Below are 22,955 nucleotides of genomic sequence, written 5' to 3'. Positions count from 1 at the left end.
CACCAACGGGCCTGCGAATCTCTCGCGCCCGCCCCGCGCAGGGCCGGACTTTGCCTCTGGTCGCGCGCGCGGGCACGCGCGCCGGCCGCGGGACTACTTTCCGTTGCCACGCGCCCCGCCCCCTGCGTCCAGTCCACTGGCCTCCCCGGCGGAGGGGCACCGCTCGGCGGCGCGTGATGCGGCCCTGTGTGAGTCGCGCCGCTATTGGGTCCGGGCCGTGGCGGAAATAAGAGCGCGGCGCCGATTGGCCTGGCCTTCCCTGCAATGCGTCAAACTGGGGCGAGCCACTGCGTGGTCGTGGTGGGAAGCCTGAAATGTGTGGCGGCGGGGAGCCGGGAGGTGTAATGAGGCGAAGGGAGAAACTGTGTGGTTGTTAGAGACGCAAATGTATCGTCTTGGTGGTCAGAGAATGCTACAAGGCCTGGCGAAAGATGCAGAAGGACTATCTCGGCTCTCCCCTCTACCAGATGAAAGATGGTGCGATCCAAAATTCTGGGGTCTGGAAGCCCCGCCCCCAACTCGGCCCTACTTGCTGGCGGGGTCTTCAAGGTTCTGCTTGTGGAAGTTCCTCCTGTGGCGGCTGGTGTCTGCGTCCCCGAGACACACCCCGAAGGTGTGCGGGACCCTATCCCCGCTTCACGTTTGATCAGCTCAAAGACTATGAAATTGGGACCGCCACAGGACAGCCTCTGGGAACAGGACATTCATTCATTCCCTTAATAAGCACGAATGGATCGCTTCTCGGCCTTTTGGCTAAGATCAAGTGTAGTATCTGTTCTTATCAGTTTAATAAGCACGAATGAGGCGCGTGCTGTATGCAGCGACCTGTGTTGGGCTAGGGAGACCATACTTCCCAACTGTTCTCCTGCTGTCTCCTTCGACTCACCTGAGCCTTGCGCTTCTCTTTCCAAGGTTCCAACCATGGAGGAAAAAGGATGCACAGATGAGCTGAAAACTGTTTACTGTTGACTGGAGCTCCAAAACAAAACTCAAACCTTGTTTAGACTAGGAGCTGCCATTCCTTTATGTGTCCCGTCACGCCCCCACAGATTGGGTGAGGAACGGGCAAGGAAGTGAAGCTGAGCCAATCGTGATGTTCCACCTGAAACAGACTGTAGGCGGAAACAATGGGAGTCTTTCCCTGGGTTTTTGGGTCCAGATTTTGGGGCCAAGAAGTCTTTTCCTTAAGGGGTCGCCTGGCTGATTCAATTGGTAGAGCTCGGGACTCATGATCTTGGGGTTGAAGTTGGAGCTCCACATTGGGTGTAGAGATTACTTAAAAGTAAAATCTTAAAAAAAAAAAAAAAAAAAGCCTTTTCCTTATGGAGAGTAAGGCTTTGAAGGAATAGGTCCAGAGCTGTTTGTCTGTGGCCATTTTCCCACTGCTACAGGAGAGAATAAAATTGACACCAGGGAGGGTTAATAGGGTGGCTCAGTCGGTTAAGTGTCTGGCTTCAGCCCAGGTCATGATCTCACAGTGAGTTCGAGCCCCCTGCTGAGGGAGCTCTGTGCTGAGACTCAGACCCTGGAGCCTGCTTCAGATTCTGTGTCTCCCTCTCACTCTGCCCCTGTCTCACTGCGCGCGCGCTCTCTCTCTCTCCTAAAAATAAGAATAAAAAACAACAACACCTGACACCAGGGAGAAGCAAATAAGAGATGGAGTGGGAGTCCTGTTGGTATTTACTCTCCCGGTTCCAGTATTCAGCCAGCTGCGCACCATCAAGGGGGAATTTTGATTACACCAGTGACTAAACTTTCCCTTTCTCCCAAACCAGTTAGAATTTTGTTGTCCCTTGTAACCAAAGAATTCCTGATGGACATAATCTAGGCTAAACTCTGTCTTGGTCTCGGCACTGGGCCTGAACTAGGTCAAAGACCCCAGTCCACATCTACTGAGCAAATAAGCAAAATGTAGACAGGTTCATGCTCTCTCCTCTCTCTGTCTCTCTTTTTCTTAAGTCTGATTTCTACCAGGCAGATCTTAACTTCTGAATTACTTAGGGTTATGAAATAGTCAAGACATTGCCAGTAACATCTTTGAGCACGTATACTGTTCCACACACTATTCCATGCACTCTGTGTGTGTTAGCTCATTTAATTCTTATGACCTCTCTGGGGGGTTGTTCCTTTTTTTTTTTCTTCATTTGCCGGAGCTGTTTTATTGCCCCTGGAATTAGATGAGGCCAGATATGTACAGAGGTTTGACCAAGAACAGAATTGAAGAAGCTTACCCAGGAGCACCCAGGAGAAGGTAGGGTCAGGATGTGAACCCAAGCAATTTGACTGAAAAACCCACACTTTTCTTTTTTTTATTTTTAAAAGCTTGCTTATTTATTTGTTTGTTTGGGGTGCCTGGGTGCCTCAGTTGGTTAAGTGTCCGGCTCAGGTTATGATCTCACAGTTCGTGGGTTCGAGCCCCGTGTCAGGCTCTGTGCTGACAGCTCAGAGCCTGGAGCCTGCTTCAGATTCTGTATCTCGCTCTTTCTCTGACCCTCCCCTGCTCGCGCTGTGTCTCTCTGTCTCTCAAAAATAAATCAAAAACATAAAACAATTTTTTAATTTGTTTGTTTGGAGAGAGAGGATGGAAGTAATCGGGGTGCCTAGGTGGCTTAGTCAGTTGGCATCCAACTCTTGATTTTGGCTCAGGTCATGATCCCAGGGTTCTTGGATTGAGCCCATATCAGGTCATGATCTCACAGTTCATGAGTTTGAGCCATGTGCGGTGCTGTGCTGACAGCTCAGAGCCTGGTACCTGCTTCAGAATCTGTGTCTCCTTCTCTCTCTGCCCCTCCCCCGCTGATGTTCTATCCCTGTCTGTCTCTTTCTCAAAAATAAATAAACATTAAAAAAAAAATGAGCTTTCCTTTAATTGACTTTTACACCAGGTCCAGTGGACCCAGGCCACCATCTGGTGACCCTGTCATTGTTTTTGACCTCTGTGCTCTGCTCCTTGCTCTCTCTGTTCCAGCCACACCGCCTGGTTGCTGTTCCTCAAACATTTGTGTCTGGCTCCTGCCTTAGGGCCTGTGTATTATTTCCTCTCTTTCAAATATTCTCCCCACAACAGCCAAATGGTTTAACTTTTCCTTAGTCTTTGTTCAAATGACACGCTCTCAGGTCACATGGCTGGCCCAGTCGGTAGTGTGAGACTACACTCTTGGTGGGAGTCTGGGTTGATAGAATCACTGTAGTGGGTGTATCAGTTTACTTATTTATGTTTTTAATGTTTACTTTTGAGAGAGAGAGAGACAAAGCACGAGGAGCAGAGGGTCAGAGAGAGAGGGAGGCACAGAATCTGAAGCAGGCTCTAAGGCTCTGAGCTGTCAGCACAGAGTGTGATGTGGGGCTCAAACTCACGAATTGTGAGATCATGACCTGAGTGAAAGTCAGACTTTAAAAAATTTTTTAAGTTTATTTATTTATTTTTAGAGAGAGAGTGTGAGTAGGGGAGGGGAAGAGAGAGAGAGGGAGAGATGTGGGGCTCGAACCCACAAACCATGAGGACATGACATGATCTAAAATGAAACTGAGGGGCGCCTGAGTGGCTCAGTCGGTTGAGCCTCTGGCTTCGGCTCAGGTCGGATCTCACGTTCGTGGGTTCGAGCCCCGCGTCAGGCTCTGTGCTGACAGCTAGCTCAGAGCCTGGAGCCTGCTTCCGGTTCTGTGTCTCCTTCTCTCTCTGCCCCTCCCCCTCTCATGCTCTGTCTCTCGCTGTATCAAAAATAAATAAAACATTAAAAAAATTTTTTTAAATGAAACTGAGACTTGGACACTTAACTGAATGAACCACCCAGGCGCCCCTGGTATATTGCACTTTAATTTTATCGAGTTCAAAGTATTTTTACATTTCCCTTGTGATCTCTTCTTTGATCACTAGATTATTTATTATTGTGTGTAACTTCCAAATAGCTGGGGGTTTTCCCATGCTTCTTATTATTGATTTCTAAATTAATTCCATTATGGTCAGAGAACATACTCTTCAATCCTTTGAACTTTACCGAGGCTTGTTTTATGGGCTGCCAATATATGGTGTATTTTGGTTAATATTCTCTGGGCACTGGGAAAGAATGTGGTTATTATATGGAGTATTCTATAAATATCTATTGGGCAAAATTGGGTAATAGTGTTGCTCAAATCTTCTATGTCTTTACCACATTTTTTATTTTACTTGTTCTAGTATCTACTGAGGATGCAGTGTTAAAACTTCTACTAACTGTGATTGCAAATTTGTCTATTCTCCCCCCTAGACCTGTCATTTTGCTTCATGTTTTTCAAAACTCTGTTATTTGGTACATCTACATTTCTGATTGTTCCTGACAAATGGTTTCATAATTATGAAGTGACCCTCGTTATTTTGGTAATGTTTCCTGTTCTGAGGTCTATTTGCTCTGATCTCAGTATAAGCGCTCCGTGTTCTTATATTTTTATATTTTTTGATTGCGTGGCATATCTTTTTCTATCCCTTCACTTAAAATTTTTTTTAAGTTTATTTATTTTGAGGGAGAGAGAGACAGAGAGAGAGACAGAGAGAGAGAGAGAGAGGGAGAGAGAGAGAGAGTCTGAGCATGGTAGGGGCAGAGAGAGAGGGAGCGAGAACTCCAAGCAGGGTGTGCGCTGAAAGTGCAGAGCCCAACATGGGGCTCGAACTCACAAACTGTGAGATCATGACCTGAGCTGAGATCAAGAGTCTGATGCTTAATCCACTCAGCCACTCAGGTGCCCCTCTACCCTTTTACTTTTGATATGACTCTATATTTAGTGTTTTTCTTGTGGACAGCATAGAGCCTGACGTGGGGCTTGAACCCACGAACATGAGATCTGACCTGAGCCAAAGTCGGAGGCTTAACCGAATGAGCCATCCAGGCGCCCCTACATGTATTTATTTTTGAGAGACAGAGAGAGACACAGAGCATGAGGAGGGAGGGGCAGAGAGAGAGGGAGACACAGAATCTGAAGCAGGTTCCAGGCTCTGAGCTAGCTGTCAGCACAGAACCTGATGTGGGGCTCGAACCCATGATCTATGAGATCATGACCTGAGTTGAAGTCGGATGCTTAACCGACTGAGCCATCCAGATGCCCCAGGTTACGCATTTAAAAAAATGAGTATCATAGAAATAACTCTGTGTCCTTAGTGTATCTTATCAGGAGGCACATGATGTCCGGTTTGTCCTATTACTGGTGACAGTGAGGTTTCTTGCTGTAAAGTTAGTTATTTTTCCTTTTGTAATTAACAAGCAATCTGTGGGGAGATCCTCCAATGCCGTGTAAATATCAGTTCTCAGCAAACCTCCAGCTACTAACGTTAGAGGACTTTGTTTTTGCATGGATTTGCTACCCCAGAACCATCCAGTGCGAGCCTGGGTGACCCAGGTGTAGTGGATGGCGGACCCCCGGGAGCAGGCGTGGCTCTGGCGCTGATGGAAACAGACGCCAGCCACAGCGGGCCCCCAGGCAGCTCCCGGCCGCACCAGGACTGGGTCTTGTTCCGGATCCTGGTCCGGCCCACACCTGTTTCAGCAGGCTTCACCCAACCCCTGATGGATATTATTTTGATTCCCATTTTACCAGTGAGGAATCTGAGGTCGCGGGGGACCAATAAATGTGGCCACCAAGGTAGCGAGCATTTGCTACAGACGGTGGCAAAGCTGAGATTTGAACATTGGCCTTGTTTGGGCTGTTGATCTTGGGCTGATGTTATTTAGCCTTGATCTTGGGCTGATGATGTTCGGCCTCCAGAATTACCCACTGCATATCCAGAGGTCTGTGGTGAGCCACCCAATAAAAGGCGGGTCCAGCCCAGGGATCCCCCCTGAAGAGAGAACCTCTCACCAAATCACACTTTCTGTCCTCACAACAATTCTTAGGTTCTTGTATTCTTAGAGCTCCAAGGCCAAGGCAATGCAGGGGGTTCAGACTTCCATCTTCCTCCCAGAACGTAGGTAAGGAAAGTGAGAGGTTTCATTCTACCCAACACCGCTTGTATTCATTTTTTTTTTGAGATTTTATTTTCAAAAAATTTTTTCATGTTTATTTATTTGTAATGTTTATTTAGTTTGAGAGAGAGAGACAGAGCACGAGCAGGGGAGGTGCAGAGAGAGAGAGGGAGACAGAATCCGAAGCAGGCTCCAGGCTCTGAGCTGTCAGCACAGAGCCCGACACGGGGCTTGAACTCAGGGACCGTGAGATCACGACCTGAGCTGAAGCCGGACGCTTAACTGACTGAGCCACCCAGATGCCTCTCTAACACTGTATTTTTATGTAGTCTCTACACCCAATGTGGGGCTCGAACGCACAACCCTGAGATCAAGAGTCGCATACTCCACTGACTGAGCTAGGCAGGCGCTGCTGACCAACGCTACCTGTAAAAGTGTGGTGGATTTTATTTTCCGAAGATGTCCACAACAAGGCACATCCCCCATGTTCCTCTAGAGCCTTGTCTCTCTGGCATTAAGAGGTGGAGTCTGGGGGCGCCTGGGGGGCTCAGTCAGTTGAGTGTCTGACTTCGGCTCAGCCCCTATGTGGGGCTCTGGGCTGACAGCTCAGAGCCTGGAGCCTGCTTCAGATTCTGTGTCTTCCTCTCTCTCTGCCTCTCCCCTGCTTGCGCTCTGTCTGTCTCTCAAAAATAAATAAATACTAAAAAAAAAAAAAAGAAAGAAAAAAGAAATCGAGCAGAACCACAGGCTTTTATTCCCATTATGTTGGCGGGAGAAATGTGCAACAATCTTCTGATTGAGAGAGGGAGGGAAAAAAAACAACCTACAAACATTTATTCCTTTTAATAATAGAAAGATGATGTTATCACCATGGCAACAAATGATCAAAGAAGGCGACCAATCAGAATCACCGTCTTCTCCGGGAGGTTATTTTTCTCAAGAGATAGCAACAATTTCTAGGAGACTCTCACAAGACTCTCTTGTTCAAACGATCCTTTCAAGGACAGGCTGAAATGAACAGACGAGGTCGGGGCCAAGAACGCAAAGCTCGGGTCTGCGCCGGGAGACAAGATGGGTGTTCCTGGGTCTCAGTTCGTCACCTTAGGGGACAGATTTTTTTAGATGGGCTTGAGCATGCAAAATCGTATCTGTGTGTAGCTGCAGGAAACAGGGAACATCTTCACCTCTTGTTTACATAAAAAAAATTTTTTTGTTAAAAAAAAAAAACCTTTTAATAGGGGCACCTGGGTGGCTCAGTCGGTTAAGTGTTGCATTTGGGCTCAGGTCATGATCTCAAGGTTCTTGGGTTCAAGCCCTGCATGGGACTCTACACTGACAGCTCAGAGCCTGGAGCCTGCTTCGGATTCTGTGTCTTCCTCTCTCTCTGCCCTCCCCGACTCACGCTCTGTTTGTCTCTTTCTCAAAAATAAAGAAACATTAAAAATGTCTTTAAATTTTATATATTTATATTTTAGAGAAGGATAGAGTGCAGGGGAGAGGGAGACAGATAATATTTTTAAATATATATATTTTTAATTTATTTATTTTGAGAGAGAGCAAGAGTGGGGGAGGGAGAGAGAGAAGTGAGGGAGAGAATCCCAAGCAGGAACTCACACCGAAAGCACGGAGCCCCACATGGGGTCCGAACTCATGAACCTCAAGATCATGACCTGAGCCCAGACCGAGACTTGGTCGCTTAACCGCCCGAGCCACCCAGGTGCCCCTTGCTGCTGTTATTTTGAACCACTCGGTCCTGGGCAGGTGTGGACACAGCAAGGAGACCGGACACAGGATCCAGACCACGGTCGGTGGGATCATATGTGTTAACTGTCTGATACACTGAAAAATAGGAATTATCGTTTTTATCACTTTCTACCTGCCTGAGTGGTAAGGATCATATGTCTGTGTCCCACCTCCCAGCCAACCTCTCCCGGATTCATATGTTGAAACTCCTAAGGTCGTGGTATTTGGAGGTGGGGAAGTAATTTGGTTTCAATGAAGTCATGTGGGCAGGGACCCCAGGATGGGACTGCTGTCCTTATAAAAGGAGAAAGAGATCCCAGGTTTTTCTCTCTCCCTTTGTCCCCCCCCCCCCCCCCCCCCATTTGAGCACACGGGGAGAAGGCAGCCGTCTGCAAGGCAGGACCGGGGACTTCACCAGGAATGAAATCTGCCAGCACTTTGATCTTGGACTTCCCGGCCCCCAGAAAATATATGCCTGTTGTCTAACCCCTCCCACCCCCAGCCTCTGGTATTTTGTTAATGAAGCCTGAACAGACTAATACACTGAGTCCCCTTTTCTTCCCAGAGGCTCAGCAGCCCTTGGGGTAGCACACATCTGTCCTCTACCACCATCCCTTACATGCCCTGGAACAAGGCCGTGTCCCAGATCAGCCTGAGCTGGCAGAGTTGAAGAAACATTCTCTTTTTCTAGAATCCTTCCTTGGTTGTGGCTGTAACAACCACCCTTCCTCCTTTTCCAGCCGGGCTCTGCCCGGAACAGGACCCTCATATAGAAGCTGAGGGCATCAGAAGAGAAGCTACCCTAGGTATTTCCAACAGAGGGAATTGAATGCCGGGGATTTATTACAAGAGCATTGGCAAGGCCGGCAGGCAGAGCAAGAGCAAGACAAGGATGGTGGGGAGCCAAACAGGGAGGGGGTTCCAGAGGCCAGGAGCCGCTGAAACTACTTTGCTGTAACAGTGACGCCGGGTCCCATTTATGGCCGCTCCAGCCCAGTCCTTGCCCCTGTGAGGTTGCAGATCTTCTGGTTGTAGGGGCATCTCCCAAATTTGAAATTAAAAAGAAAATTAGAGGGTGGCTCAATCGTCAGAGTTTGGCTCCAGGTCATGATCTCACGGTTCATGAGTTCGAGCCCTGCATAGGATTCTGTGCAGACAGCTTGAAGCCTGGAGCCTGCTTGGGATTCTCTCTCTCTATCTCTCTTTTAAATAAATAAACATGTGGGGTGCCTGGGTGGCTCAGTCAGTTCAGCACCCAACTTCAGCTCAAGGTCATGAGCTCAGGTCATGGGCTCTGTGCTGACAGCTCAGAGCCTGGAGCCTGCTTTGGATTCTGTGTCTCCCTCTCTCTGCCTCTTTCCTGCTCATGATCTGTCACTCTCTGTCTCTCAAAAATAAGTAAATGTTAAAAATTAAACAAAACATGAAATATTTCTAAAAATTAAAAAAAATCCGAACACCGTATGGGCAAAGAAAACTCATCTGTGAGTCACCTCTGGCCTGTGAGGCTGCAGAGTGTGGCTCTTCCTTGGAAGGGAAGCCTCTGGAAGGAGCCACATTGGGGTTTCCTCTAACTGGAAGAGGCAGGGAACCAGAACACCCCAGATCTGACTGGATTTGAGAAGACTGTTCTTTTTTTTAATTTAAGTTTTATTTATTGATTGATTGATTGTGTGTGTGTGTGAGAGAGAGAGGATGTGAGCAGAGGAGGGGCAGAGAGAGAAAGAGAAAGAGAATCCAAGCAGGCTCTGCGCTGTCAGCACAGAGCCGGATGCGCGGCTTGAATTTGCGAACAGTGAGATCATGACCTGAGCCAAGATGAAGAGTCCGATGCTTCAAGGACTGAGCCACCCAGGTGCCCAGAGAAGGCAGTTCTCATGCTGGGAAGGGTCCCTCTGGTCCCCAGCAGCCTTGGCTATTGAAAGCTCCCCAAAGGGGTGCCTTTGCTTAGAATACAAAGACAGCCCAGGTTATGTAGAAAGTACCAAGTGCCAGGCTCTGCTCTGTGGCTAAAAATGAAACTGCTGTGAAGACAGGAAGCGGATGAGTGGTTGCCTAGGACGGAGGTGGGGGGGAGGGGACCCCTGCGGGGGTGGGGGGGAGCCACTGCTAATTACTACAGTGTTTCTCTTTATTGTGGCAAAGTACACGGAACACAAAGTATACTGTTTTAATCATATGAAAGTATACAGTTCAGTGCCATTAAGTACGGTCACAGTGTTGGGCAGCCTCCACCAGGGTCTCATTCTAGAACATTCTCTTCCTTCCTAGTGAGCACTCCCGGTTTAAAAAGTCCCATCCCATCCCACCTCCCCCAGCCCTCGGCAGCCACTAATTTACTTTCTGCCTCCACGGATTTGTCTTGTCTGGATGGTTGATGTGAGTGGAACAGTGTCCCATGTGCTCATTTATGCCTCGTCCCCTCGGCGTCATGTTCTCAGGATCCATCTTCCTGTGGCATCAGTGCTGCACTCCTTGTCAGGACCAAAGAACCACACTTTATTTACCCAGTTACCACTGATGGACATTTGGGTGGCTTCTTCCCTTCAGTTTCTGTGCACAACACTGCAATGACCACGGATACTAACATTTTTGTTTGAATACTCTGACATTTCTACCAGAATCAGAACATTCCAGAAGCGCCTGGGGGGCTCAGTTAGTTAAGCATTCGGCTTTGGCTCAGGTCATGATCTCACGGTTTGTGGCTTCCAGCCCGGTGTCGGGCTCTATGCTGACAGCTCGGAGCCTGGAACCTGCTTCGGATTCTGTGTCTCCCTCTCTCTCTGCCCCTCCCCTGCTCACACTTTGTCTCTCTGTCTCAAAAGTAAATACACATGAAAAAAAGAGAACATTCTGATGAAAATGTTCTAAAGTTGATGGTGATGGATGGATGCACAGGTGAATATACCCCAAACCACTGCGTAAGGACATGTTCACAGGGTGGTTTTATGGTATGTGAGTCATATCTCAATAAAGCTTGACAATGAAACTGAAATCACTTAACGTAAGTTTACGCTTCCTTACATAAACTGACAACAGGGGAGACAGCACGCAATTCTTTGTGTAACTCCAGAAGCTTCTCTGTCATTCGTGCTCAAGGCAAAATTTTTATTATTATTATTTTTAAAGTTTATTTATTTTGAGAGAGAGAGAGAGAAAAAGAGCACTTGAGCGGGGGAGGGGCAGAGAGAAGGAGACAGAACCCTAAGCAGGTTCTACACTACCAGTGCAGAGCCTGACTCAGGGCTCGATCCCACCAACCATGAGATCATGACCTGAGCCAACATCAAGAGTCAGACGCTTAACCTGCCCGAACCACCCAGGCACCCTTATTCTTATTTTTTAAGCAGGCTCCACACCCCGCGTGGAGCCCAACATGGGGCTTGAATTCACAATGCTGCGACCAAGACCGGAGCTGAGATCAAGAATTGGACGTTTAACTTACTGAGCCACCCAGGCGCTCCGAGACGAGTTAATTATAGCAGGATTTGCAGGGGTTAAATCTCACAAGCTTGAGGAATAAGTTCTAGGTCCTGTCAAAACCACACAATAATTAAACACACCTCCCCGCAGCAAACATGTGAGCCACCCTTTGTGGTCTCCTTGGCCTCAAGGTCAAAGACAGACCGCCAGCTGGGATGCAGAGACGATGACGGGGAAGGGCACCTCTCATTGGCCGGCCGTTGCCTAAGAAACCAGCGGGAGACACTATTTAGTCGCGAAAATGAAATCTGTAGGGATCCCGCTTTCAGTCATTCATTCCTTCAAGAATGCTTTAAAATGTTTTTTAACGTTTATTTTTGAGAGACAGAGTGTGAGTGTGGGAGGGGCAGAGAGAGAGAGAGATGTGGGGCTCGAACCCACGAACCGTGAAGATCACGTGACCTGAGCGGAAGTCGGATGCTTCCCCGATGAAGCCACTCAGGCGCCCCTGTTACGGTTTTAAAGATCGGAAGTCCAAGATGGACTTTCACGAGCTAAGGTCAAGATGTTGTCAGAGCTCTGGTGGAGAATCCATTCTCTTTCTCCTTGTCTTTTCCAGTTTCTAGAAGCCACATGCGTTCTGGGCCCGTGGCCCCTTGCTGCATCCTGAGAGCCACAGCTGCGGGCCAGGCCCTTCCCACGCTGCCTGGCTCAGGTTCTTCCTTCCTCTTCCGTCTCCACTGTTAAAGACCCTCGCACTAGCCACGCTTGGGTGATCCGGGGTAACTTCCGTGTTTTTAGCACAATTGATTTAACAGCCTGTATCCATAGAGTCTGAGGATTCGGACTCAGACCTCTATGGGGTCTCTTGTTCTGCCAAGCATAGGGCAGGATTATTATTGTGTGTGTGTGTGTGTGGACCCTAAGCATCACCCCCCCCCCCGCCTCTACCCCCCAGACACACGTCACTCGGAGACCCCGCGCCCCCAGTCTCTCCATTCCAGCCTCCCGCTTCTCCCTTTGCAACTTGCAACTCTGGGTTCCACGTAATTGCAGCCAAGGCCGGATGGGACCCAGGCTCTGGGGACGGGGCTGTGCAGGAGAGCCCCACGGAAGCCATCAGCACCGAGGGGACACCGGTACCTTCCCCGAGACATGGGAGCTCCACGCTGCCCCGGGAGTGACCGGTGTCAGCCTCTGACTTTTGTCCTTCAGCCTCCGTGATCTCATCTGATGGCTTCCCTTGTGTCTCTGGGGCCTCCGCTTCCGAGGGCTGTGCCGGGGACCAGGTCCTGGTGCCCACGCTTCTCTCTCTCATACCTCCCCGCCCTGCCTGCACCTTTGTTCTCACCCCACTGGCTTCATTTCCTGTGGCCGCTGTGACAAATCACCATAAACTGACGGGCTTCAGGCTTGAAATGACACGTATTAATTCTCTTACCGTCCTGGGCAGAGTCTGCCGCGGGTCCCAGGGGGCCTGCCTTCCTCGGCCGGTGGTCTCTCCCACCTGCAAAGCCAGCAGGGAAGCCCCTTCCTCTCCTGTCCCACCTCTGCTTCCCTCCTTCCCCCCACCTTGCACCCCTCTTTCCTGTGTTCGCTTTCTAGGACCGCTGTAACCAAGTGCCCCAAACAGGGGGGCTAGAGACAACAGAAGGTACTGACCCGTGGCTAAGGAGACCTGAGGTTCAAAACCGAGCCCTTCCTTGCCTCTTCCAGCTTCTGGTGGTGGCCTTGGACATCCCTGGCTTGAGGCTGCCTAACTGTGTTCTCTGCCTCTCATTGTATTGCAAATGGGCCTACGGACTCCAGATAATCCAGAATATTCTCTGGGTCCACAACCTTTATCTATCTTATCTTTTTACTTACAAAATTGTAATGTTAATTTTTTTTTGAGAGAGAGAGAGAGAGCGCCACCAGGGGAGGGGCAGAGAGAGGAGGAGACACAGAATCCCCAGCAGGGCTGCAGGCTCTGTCAGAGCCTGACATGGGGCTTGAACTCACAAACTGTGAGATCATAACGTGAGCCAAAGTCAGAGGCTTAACCAATGGGACACCCAGGGCGCCTCTTACCTTATCTTATTTTATCCTGAGATCAAGACCTGAGCTGAGATCAAGAGTTGGATGCTTAACCCACTGAGCCACCCAGGTCCCCCCACAACCTTAATTTAAACATAGCCTCACGTTCCTTTTTGCGGTGGAAGGTAACGTGGATGGCCTGCAGGGATTAGAATGAGGGTATTTCTCAGGGGCCAGGATTCTGTGTACCATACTGCTCTCTCTGAGCTCCAGGCCAGGGTGGCCCAAGGCCTCCCGGATGTCCCTCCCTGGATGCTCCATGAGTTATTTTTAGTATAAGTATATCCCAACTGTTATGTGGGACATACTTATACTTTATACCAGAAAATTTTGTTTTTCAAAATTGGAATTTAACTAGTCATCCTGCGTGTGTGTGTGTGTGTGTGTGTGTGTGTGTGTGTGTGTTCTGGCAATACCGCTGCAAAGTTAAAATTGTTATGGGACCCCTGGGTGCTCAGTCGGTCAAGTGCCCAACTCCCGATTTTAGCTCAGGTCATGATCTCACGGTGGTGAGATGGAGCACAGATTGGATCTGTGCTGAGCGTGGGGCCTGCTTGGGATTCTCTCTCTCTCTCTCTCTCTCTCTCTCTCTCTCTCTCTCTCTCTCTCTCTCTGCCCCTCCCTCCCTGCTACTGCTCCTGTGTGTGCTCTCTCTCTCTCAAAAAAAAAATTATTGGAAGTAAAGCGCCCCGTCTCATCACGTACCCTGTTGTTTGCCATCCCTTCCCACCAGATGGAGCCCTGGCCACACTGATGATCACCGTAGGCTCCATACTTAGACTAGGCAACCTCTAATATGGCGGCCTGGTATTCACCCTACTCTGGGATCTGTGCCTCTGTGAGTGTAGGCTGGACACGGTGACGGGCTTCCAACAATTACATGGCGAAAGGGATGGGACGCCCCTTCAGGGATTAGGTTACAAAAAGACTGACTTCTGTCTTGGCCACACTCTGTGTCGCTTGCTCCGTGGAGACTGTCCGCCGTGTTGGGACTCACCGGATGGACAGGCCCGCAGGTGAGGACTCAGGCCTCCCCCAACAGCCAGTGAGACCCCTAGCCCTGGCCACTGCCACGTGTGTTTGGAAGCAGATCTTCTACCTTGAGATGGCCGCAGCCTCTTTTATTTGTTTTCTGATTTTTTAAACGTTTGTTTATTTTTGGAAGGGGTAGGGATAGGGGCAGAGAGGAGACACAGGCCTGTTGTTCTCACACTGACCACCAGATGGCGCACTGGACGTGATATTGAAAATTGCCGTCCGCAGGCCCGCTGACGCCACCAAGCGCTAAGTGCTTTTGTTACCTTCGTTGAGAGGAGACTTTCCATTTCTTTGTTAAAAAAAAATAAATCTAGAAGAGCCTTGGGTTTTTATTTCATCATGCTCATGGAAGAGAAGTGATCCTTTCCTGATCTGACGGGACAAGACCTACGATTGTTTATTCTTTAGAAACTAGAGTCTATTTAACCTCTTTATCACCATGGCAACAAAGAATCAAGGAAGGCAGCCAATCAGAAACGTAGGCTTTCTTGGGAGGTCATTTTATCTTCAACTGTTGCAACAATTTCTAAGAGAATCTCCCAGGCTCTTGTTCAAATTCTTTCTGAGGACAGGTTTATGCCTACCGGGAACAGGTGGAATTGGTAATGGAGCCTGCTGGCTGCACAGGAAAACAAGATGGACACTTGGGGAATGGTTTCAGTCTGTCACCTTGAAGCCATCTTTTTTCCCCCGCCCTTCTCCCCTCTCCCCTCCTGGAAGCTGATTCTTTAGATGAATTTTAGGATGCAAAATAGTATCTCCCCTACTGCAACTATAGGAGAGAAGGAATATCTCCATCTCTCTCTCTCTGTCTCTCTCAAAATTATTTTTGCAGTGGGCATGAGTTCACCTCAGTCACTGATAATGTTTGATTGGCTGATCTAACAGTCACTTACAACTCCTCTCCCATTTACTACCTCCTATGAAAAACACGTGCTCTTTTTCCCAGACTCCTTTGCAGCTACAGCTAGGCAGTGACCCAGTTCTGGCCAATGAATGTGCTGGCTGCTCTTGGGAAATAGGTATGTGACTTGATAAAAGAGAAGAAGCAAGATAGGAGAGGACCGTCACCACCCCACCTACCTGTTTTTTGCCTATTGTGTGAGAAGGTGATGTCTGGAGCTCGGCAGCTGTGTTGTGACCATGAGGCAATATACTGGCAGGCAAAGGGCAACAAGTGGAGGAATAAAAGGATTCTGGGTTCTCAAAAGCATACTTGACCTGCTACTGAAACCCAGAAGCCTCTTTCCTGCAAAGTTTTATTTAAGAAACTAAGAAATATCCTTATCTTCATGCCTGCTATCAGTTCGGTTTTCTGTGATTTGTAACCAAAACATCCCTAGCTGATCCAAGTGTACGCAGAGCTCCCAAACTCAAATATCCACAGAGAGACCAGGCAGCTGATTGGAGGGAGAGAAGTGGGCTGAACAGGACTCCAGCAAGTAGCAGATTTATGCCCCACGGAAGGAGGAGCCGGGGCTCAGCTCAGCAGCAACGTGGGCGTGGTCCGAGGCTTCTCTTGATTTCAAAGTGTTGTGAATTAACAATTTAAGAATACAGTGTGACGAGGATCACTCGTCTAGCGGGTCAGCTCTGTGTGGCCCACGTGGCTGCGGTGGGTGGCTGCTCACTAGGTTTCTGGTGCATTCCCAGGTAACTGGAAACTTCAGGACTCTCATTTTTTAACGTTTATTCATTTTTGAGAAATGGAGAGAGACAGAGCATGGGGGGCGGGGCGGGCAGAGAGAGAGGGAGAATCCGAAGCAGGCTCCAGGCTCTGAGCTGTCAGCACAGAGCCCCACGCGGGGCTGGAACCCACGAACTGTGAGATCATGACGTGAGCCGGAGTTGGACGCTTACCTGACCGAGCCACCCAGGCGCCCCCGAGGGAACTTCTTATTTTAGAATGTACACTTTTGCGACCGCATTGTGTGATGTGGGGGCAGCCTCCAAACTTCTCCGAGCCTCGATAACATGGAGATCACAGGAACTCTGTTATGTGGGTGCTGACCGGATTCCACCAGGTCAGGCATGGAGCGCTTTCGTGTGGCACATTCTCCAGCCCGGGTATCGGTGTAGGAATACTGTCGCCGCTGACAGCTGGCATGGTGTGCCCACTCGCCAGCCGTGTGAGTTTTAGACAAGGACCTTTAGCCATCAGCAGAGGTGGCCCGGGCCGAGGCCACATGCTGAGCCCAGCCCCTGCTGAGCCCTGGCCCAGTTACATTTGTGTGCAAAACATATGTTGGTTGAAGCACTAAGTGTTGGGGAAACATGTTTGTTTAGTGATAGACACACGTGAAATACTCTTTACTGCCTACCCACAAAACTATCTTCTGCCCCTATTTCTTCCTCACCGTACCTAGATCGTCTTACAGAGTTTTTATTTATTTTTTAAATGTTTATTGATTTTTGGCAGAGAAATCGAGAGCATGCATGGCAGGTGGGGAAGGGGCAGAGAGAGAGAGGGAGACGGAGGATGTGAAGTGGGCTCTGCCTGGGCTCGAACTTCTGAACCACGAGACCATGACCCGAGCCGAATGAAGTCTGATGCTTAACCAGCTGAGCCACCGGGGCGCCTCTAGATTTTGTTCTAGTATAAGATCGAGGTTCTTTGGGGACCCTGGGTGGCTCAGTCGGTTAAGCGTCTGACTTCAGCTCGGGTCATGATCTCACAGTTTGTAAGTTTGAGCCCCACATCGGGCTCTGCACCGTCAGAACAGCACTCACTTTGGATCCTCAGTCTTCCTCTCTCTCTGTGCTTCTCTGCTTGCGCGCTTTCTCTCTCTCTCTCTCTCTCTCTCTCTCTCTCTCTCTCTCTCAAAAATAAATAAACATTTTTTAAAAAGCGCATTTTTTTTTTACCTTAATCAGCCTCACCCTGGTCAGGAGGTAGTCATGTGACTCAGTACTGGCCAAAGGTATATAAAAAGAGGTCTGCTGAGGAATTCTGGAAGAAGGTGTCCCCACCCTTAACAAGGAGAAAATTCCTGCTTTCTGCTGTCCCCTGCTTCCTGTCTTTGAACATGGTGTGTGACATGATGTCTGGAGCTGCTGCAGCCATGTTGTGACTTTCCTTTTGTGAGGAGAGGCCAGGAAAATTGCAGACTCTGAAACTGACATTGTTGGGCTGCTAAATGACCCCCAGAAATTTCCACTGCTTGACTTTCTCGCCTGTGTTTGAGCCACTATCAGCTGAAGTTTCTGCGACGGGTCCCAGAACATCTCCTTAGTGGTGCACGAGGCCTCTCTTTGCTCTGTAATGATTCTCTGCTGTACTGTCCCTCCCTAGATCTAGACAGGGCAGAAACTGCAGTTTCCTACACAGGCAGAACACTCTCCAGAAAAGAAGGATTTTGCCCTTGAGCCCCTTACATACCTTTTACCTCTTATCCCCAAGCCAAATCCTAATGGAGGAGCCCACGCTGGGCTCTGTGAGGAGTCACTGATTGTCCAGCCAAAAGCCAACAGCCAACAGCCCTGGGAGTGAAGTGTCCGGGAAGCACATCCTCCGGCCCCCTACAAGCCTTCGGATGACAGCAGCCCCAAGCCGACATCCTGATGGCAATCTCAGGAGAGACCTTGAGCCGGAAGCACCCAGAAGCAGCTCCCAGATTCCTGACCCCCAGAGATAGTAACTCACATGGTTATTTTAAGCTGCTACGCTCGGGGGTGAAGTCCACGCTAGCAATAGGTGACCGACACAGGCTCTTCACGGCTCCCACCCAGGCTCCGGGGAAGGTGCTCTGTTAATTTTGTAGCTTGGGGCAGAGTGAAGTTGAGTGGCCACTTTGAGGGAGAGATGACCTGTCATCCTCACTGTTTTGTTATTTTCCCGTCATCTCTAATCATGTCCAAAGAATCCACACCTGCGCTTCATGAGCCCTTCAGCAGCGGCACTCGGAACTGGAGTCAGTGGTGACGAAGAAGTCATAGAGCCAATCAAAGACCATGGTGTTGATCAGAGACACATGTCTCCCTGCTTGGGCTTCACCCCAGTCCAATACAGTGGGGGTCCAGACCCCAAAAACAGGACTGGGGGGGAAAGGGGGTGTGCCCCTGCAAGTCCTGGGGCCAGATCTGGGGAAGGAGGGAGAAGGAGGAGGGAGTTTTAAACAGGATTGGGGGGGCACCTGGGTGGTTCAGTGGGTTAAGCATCCAACTTCAGCTCAGGTCATGATCTGGAGTTGAAGCCCCACGTCGGGCTCTGTGCTGACAGCTCAGAGCCTGGACCCTGCTTCTGATTCTGTGTCTCCCTCTCTCTCTCTGCCCCTCCCCCACTTGCACTTGCACTCTTTCTCTCTCTCAAAAATAAACATTAATTTAAAAAATTTTAAAAAATAAACGCGATTGGATGGACTATTCTCCCACCAAATGCGAGGGGGCTGGCCCGAGATGTCATTGAGGGAGGGGGAAGGAAGATTCGAGATGGTCCACAGGTGCAGACGCAAGTTAGATGAGAAGCTTTCTTGTCTCCCTCCCCACTCAATTTCAGAACTCTCAATTAGTCACATCAGCGTGTGTAGTCAGGAGCTGGGGAAACCCGTTTCTACCCGGATTCCTCTGCTGGTTGTTGTTAGGTAGGAAATAGGTCTTTCTACTCACACTCCTTCTTCCGGAGAACATGGCTGGAGGCAGAAGTGACATAAGAATACTTAAAACCCATGGGGTGCCTGGGGTGCTCAGTCGGTTGAGCGTCTGATTTCGGCTCAAGTCATGATCTCATGGTTTGTGGGTTCGAGCCCCGCATCGGGCTCTGTGCTGACAGCTCAGAGCCTGGAGCCTGCTTCGGATCCTGTGTCTCCCTTTCTCTCTGCCCCTCTCCTGCTCACACTCTCTCTCTCTCTCAAAAATAAATAAAAGCATAAAAAAAAATACTCAAAACCCGTAGGGCCTGGACCCAGCCATCAGAGCCTGCTGGCTGGCAACCCGGCTAGAGCACAGAACAAGGATCAGAGGTTCCAGTGCGATGTCAGCCTTGAATGTGGGGCTTCTCAGGCTCCAAATTACAAACACATCCCTGCTGTGGTCTGAGAAGCTGGGGTAGGGACAAGGCCTGTACGGGGTGAGGCGATCCCGGGCCTGGGAGGGGTGGAGGGGAAACAGGGTGCAAATCCGTGATAGGACAGTCCCAGGGTGGTGGCCCAACCTCAGACGCCCCTCCCCCACCGTCCAGAGCAGAGAGACCAGAACTGAAGGCTCACTTCACTTTACCGGGGGGCCCCAGGTGACCGGGCCGCCAGGGCCTCTCATCCAGCAGCAGGTGTTTCACCCACCCAGGACCCTTGTGTCCTCCGTGCCGTCCAGACACAGAACCTGCCGGATGCTGCCCTTGCCCTTGCCCGGGATGTCCCTGGGAGGAGGTGTGGCTTACGTCCTCCCCACACTCCACCAGGGTGACCTTGGCCTTCTGGTGCCTCAGGGCCCTGGTGCTGCAGAGCCTGAACGTGCCCAGGGGCAGGAAGGCCGGGTGCAAGGTGGCTTCGATGGGCGGCTGCTCCAGGCCCTGCGGGATGCGGGTGACCAGGGCTCTGGGCATGTCCGCGTGCAGCCCCCGCACCGGCCTCGCAAAAGCCTCACAGCCCAGGTGCCACCGGCTCATGGGCGCAGGTCGCTGGGCCGGGTACGCTGGAGCGGACTCGGGCTGGAGAGCCCTGTGCAGACCCCGCCCTGGACCAGCGCTGCAGGGCTTGGAGTTCAGGTTCAAGTGAATGTGGCCAGTCTGAGAGCTGGAGGAACTCCTGGCTCCTGCTCCGGCTGAGGCAGCAGCCTTTCTGATGTCCCCCGTCCGGGCTGTTGGAGATCTGCTGGTGGCTTACGTGTCTTTGCTGGTTGGACCCGGCACCCTGCAGGCTGGGCCAGGAGACTGGCCTGGATGAAATGTCTGGGAGCAGCAGCACGCAGCACCCCCCCGGCCCCCCAGCCCCCAACCGCTGGGACCCCCCGGCGAGGATCACTGGTCCCCACTCCAGCCAAGAGAGACCACGCACTGCCTTCCTCTTCATTCTGGCAGTTTCTCTCTTCTGCCAAGCCTAGAGCTGGCGTCCTCTTTCCCCCATTGGCTATTGCTATCTCCATGGCAACCCTTTTTAGGCTGTTGCCAGGGGCTGAGCATTGTGTTGAGGATCTCACTGGGATTTCATGATTCAGGAGAAGTGGGTGTCCCTAACCTGGGACCAGTGGGGTGGGGTCCTGATTCTGGGGCTTCGGTGAGTTCAGTGTTTAGGGCCAGTGGGCGGGGTCTGAACTGAAGCCCAAGCTGGGTGTGACGGTGCCAGTGACAGGCCCTCGTCCAGCAGGGCTGCGTGCCCAGAGGTGGCTGGATGACCCAGGCTGAGTGGGCCTCACTGACAGGTCCCCTCTACTGTCCGTGTCCCATGGATTTCCAGATAGCCGCTGCTCCCAGATCACCGTGGAACCTTCTCTGTAGTGTGCAGCGGGCGTGGGGCTCAGATGGCAATGACTGCCACGGTGGGGGCTTTGGGCTTCCCGGGGGGGCCCTGGGACCCCATGAATTATCGTGTCATAGTGACCCCTGGGAGCTCACTTTTATAATACCTCAATGACTCCCCCATAGACACTCAAAGGCCTGCCTTAGGGTGCTTCAGGGCTGCTGCACCCCATGACGCTTCCAGAAGGATCTCCTCAACCCCCAGGCCCTGCCCCCCCTCTCCCTGACCTCCCCTCCTCTCGGGGCACAATGTGGTGGTGAGCCAGACCCAGACCACGGGAGGAGCCCCAACGTTCATCCCTTCCTTCTATCTGGGCAAGAAATGAGATGTGAAATCAGTGATTTCTTTTTTTTTTTTTAATGTTTTTTAAAATTTTTGTGTGAGAGAGAGTGACAGAGTTGGAGCAGGGGAGGGGCGAGGGGGGACACAAAATCTGAAACAGGCTTTGTGCTGTGCTGACGTGGGGCTTGACCTCACTGACCATGATATGACCTGAGCCGAAGTCAGACACTTATCTGACTAAGCCACCCAGGCACCTCTCTTTTTTTTTTCTTTTTTTTTTTGAGAGAGAGAGCGTGCAGGCAGAGGCACCCTCTGGCCGGGCACTGAGAGTCCAGCCCCACTGCACACCTTCTCTTGGGGCAGGGCTCACAGAATGTTTTACGGGGGCAAATTACGTGACATTCCTTGGGTCCCAAGTGCAGGAACCCAAGTTATCCCAGATTAAGCAGAAAAGAGAACTCATTGCTCGTGTTACTATAAATGTTCAGGTTGATTAGCTTCGGGCATGGCTGGTTTAAGGGCCCTTTCATTCATCTATTCAGCCAAAGACCCAGGACCGACTCCCATTGGTTCAGTTGGGTCACGTGCCTGTAATCACAGCTACTGGAAAGGGAGTGAGTTCTCTGGCAGGCTTGGGGGTGCCAGGGTTAGAGGTCCCCACAGGAACCACCGGGTCAGGGGTAGGGGAGGGGGTTCCCCAAAGACAAATGGAGGTGGACCAGGTAGGAGACGGGTGTGGACGCTGGGCTGGAAAACAGGAGATTCTGTCCCAAGGGGATGAGGGCAGGAGAGAGTCACTGTACCTGGATTCGGAGCCTCAGCAGGGGACTTTAGCCCCTCTCCTTGCCTGGGGGGTTTCTGGGGGGAGAATCTCTACATCCCTGGCTTCGGGGAGGGGCACTTACCCATGTAGGTGCTCACAGAAGTCACCCCCCTCCCCCAGAGAGTCACCCAGGTACCAAGGGACACGAGCATTTGCAGGGCAAGGCCCATAAATTGGGGGGAAGAGGGGATGCCGATTCTGGATCAGGGAACAGCGGCTCCCTCCCCAGAACGGGCCTGGCATCTCATGGGTGAGGGTCACTGCTCTCCCTCGGGCAAGAGGTCACGCTGGGCTGAGCCTGAAGAGAGAAGGTGACCCCCTGCAGGGGAGGGTAAGGGTTGAAGTGCTATCCATGTGGCTGGTGTGGGGGTTGGGGAGGCAGCGGCTGGATGAAATGACTGGTGGGGGGTGTGTGGCTAAGCGGGGGAAGTGTCAGGGTCAGGCATGTGGGGACTTATGGATGTGACCAAGGAACAGAACGCTGTTGGGTCACCAGGCCCAGAGCTGGAAGGTTCTTTACAGTTTAGGGCCTGTGCGACACTGGGAAAGTTAAACAACAGCTCTGAGCCTCTCTTTCCTCCTTTGTGAGTTACTCTGAGCCGCTGTGTGGAGTTAGGCGCGTGGAGGCTGCACCGAAGTCCTGGGGCGCAGTAGGGCTTCGGGTAAAGGTGATTGGCAGCTACCTCCCTCCTTAAAATCCATTTTTGCCAGTTGGGGAGCCTGACTCACCGCGCCAGGGATTTGCTGGCTCAGAGCGCCCTCTGGTGGACACTCGGGGGACCACCGCTCAGAAAAGAAAGAACCTACAGGTTTACAGATGCTTCCTCCCTGGCTTCTTCCTTCTCTCCCTCCCTTTCTCTCTGCTTTCTTTGCCATCTTCCTTCCACACACACACTCACAGAACCTGCTCCCGCTTAGCTGGAGACCCAGCCATGACTGAGACAGCCCAGGCCCTCCCCTCCTGGGGTTCACAGTCCCTGGAGAGGTGGGGGTTGGGGGGGACCCAGTAATCCTTCCTGAGTGGAGCTTAACACTCTACCTTCGTGCTCCAGGCTGGAGAGATGCCCTGGAGGAGCTCCCAGTTCAAGTTCCTGAAATGCACTTCAGGGAGGGGGCTCGCCGCTGTAACTGCGGGCACCAGGCAATCTCCTGGGGTGTCCCTTGTATAGCCTGTGTCCCAGTGGG

The 22,955-nt window shown here is 51.0% G+C and overlaps 1 pseudogene; it reads left to right on the top strand.

The window, feature by feature from the left end:
• The first annotated feature begins 733 nt into the window (after positions 1–733).
• On the top strand, positions 734–850 carry LOC115281348 (annotated as a pseudogene).
• Positions 851–22,955: the final 22,105 nt, after the last annotated feature.

This window comes from Suricata suricatta, chromosome 16, assembly GCF_006229205.1.
Source record: "Suricata suricatta isolate VVHF042 chromosome 16, meerkat_22Aug2017_6uvM2_HiC, whole genome shotgun sequence".
Taxonomy (NCBI): domain Eukaryota; kingdom Metazoa; phylum Chordata; class Mammalia; order Carnivora; family Herpestidae; genus Suricata; species Suricata suricatta.
The sequence above is the reverse complement of the archived record's forward strand: the minus strand, read 5'-3'. Positions and strand labels throughout refer to the sequence as shown.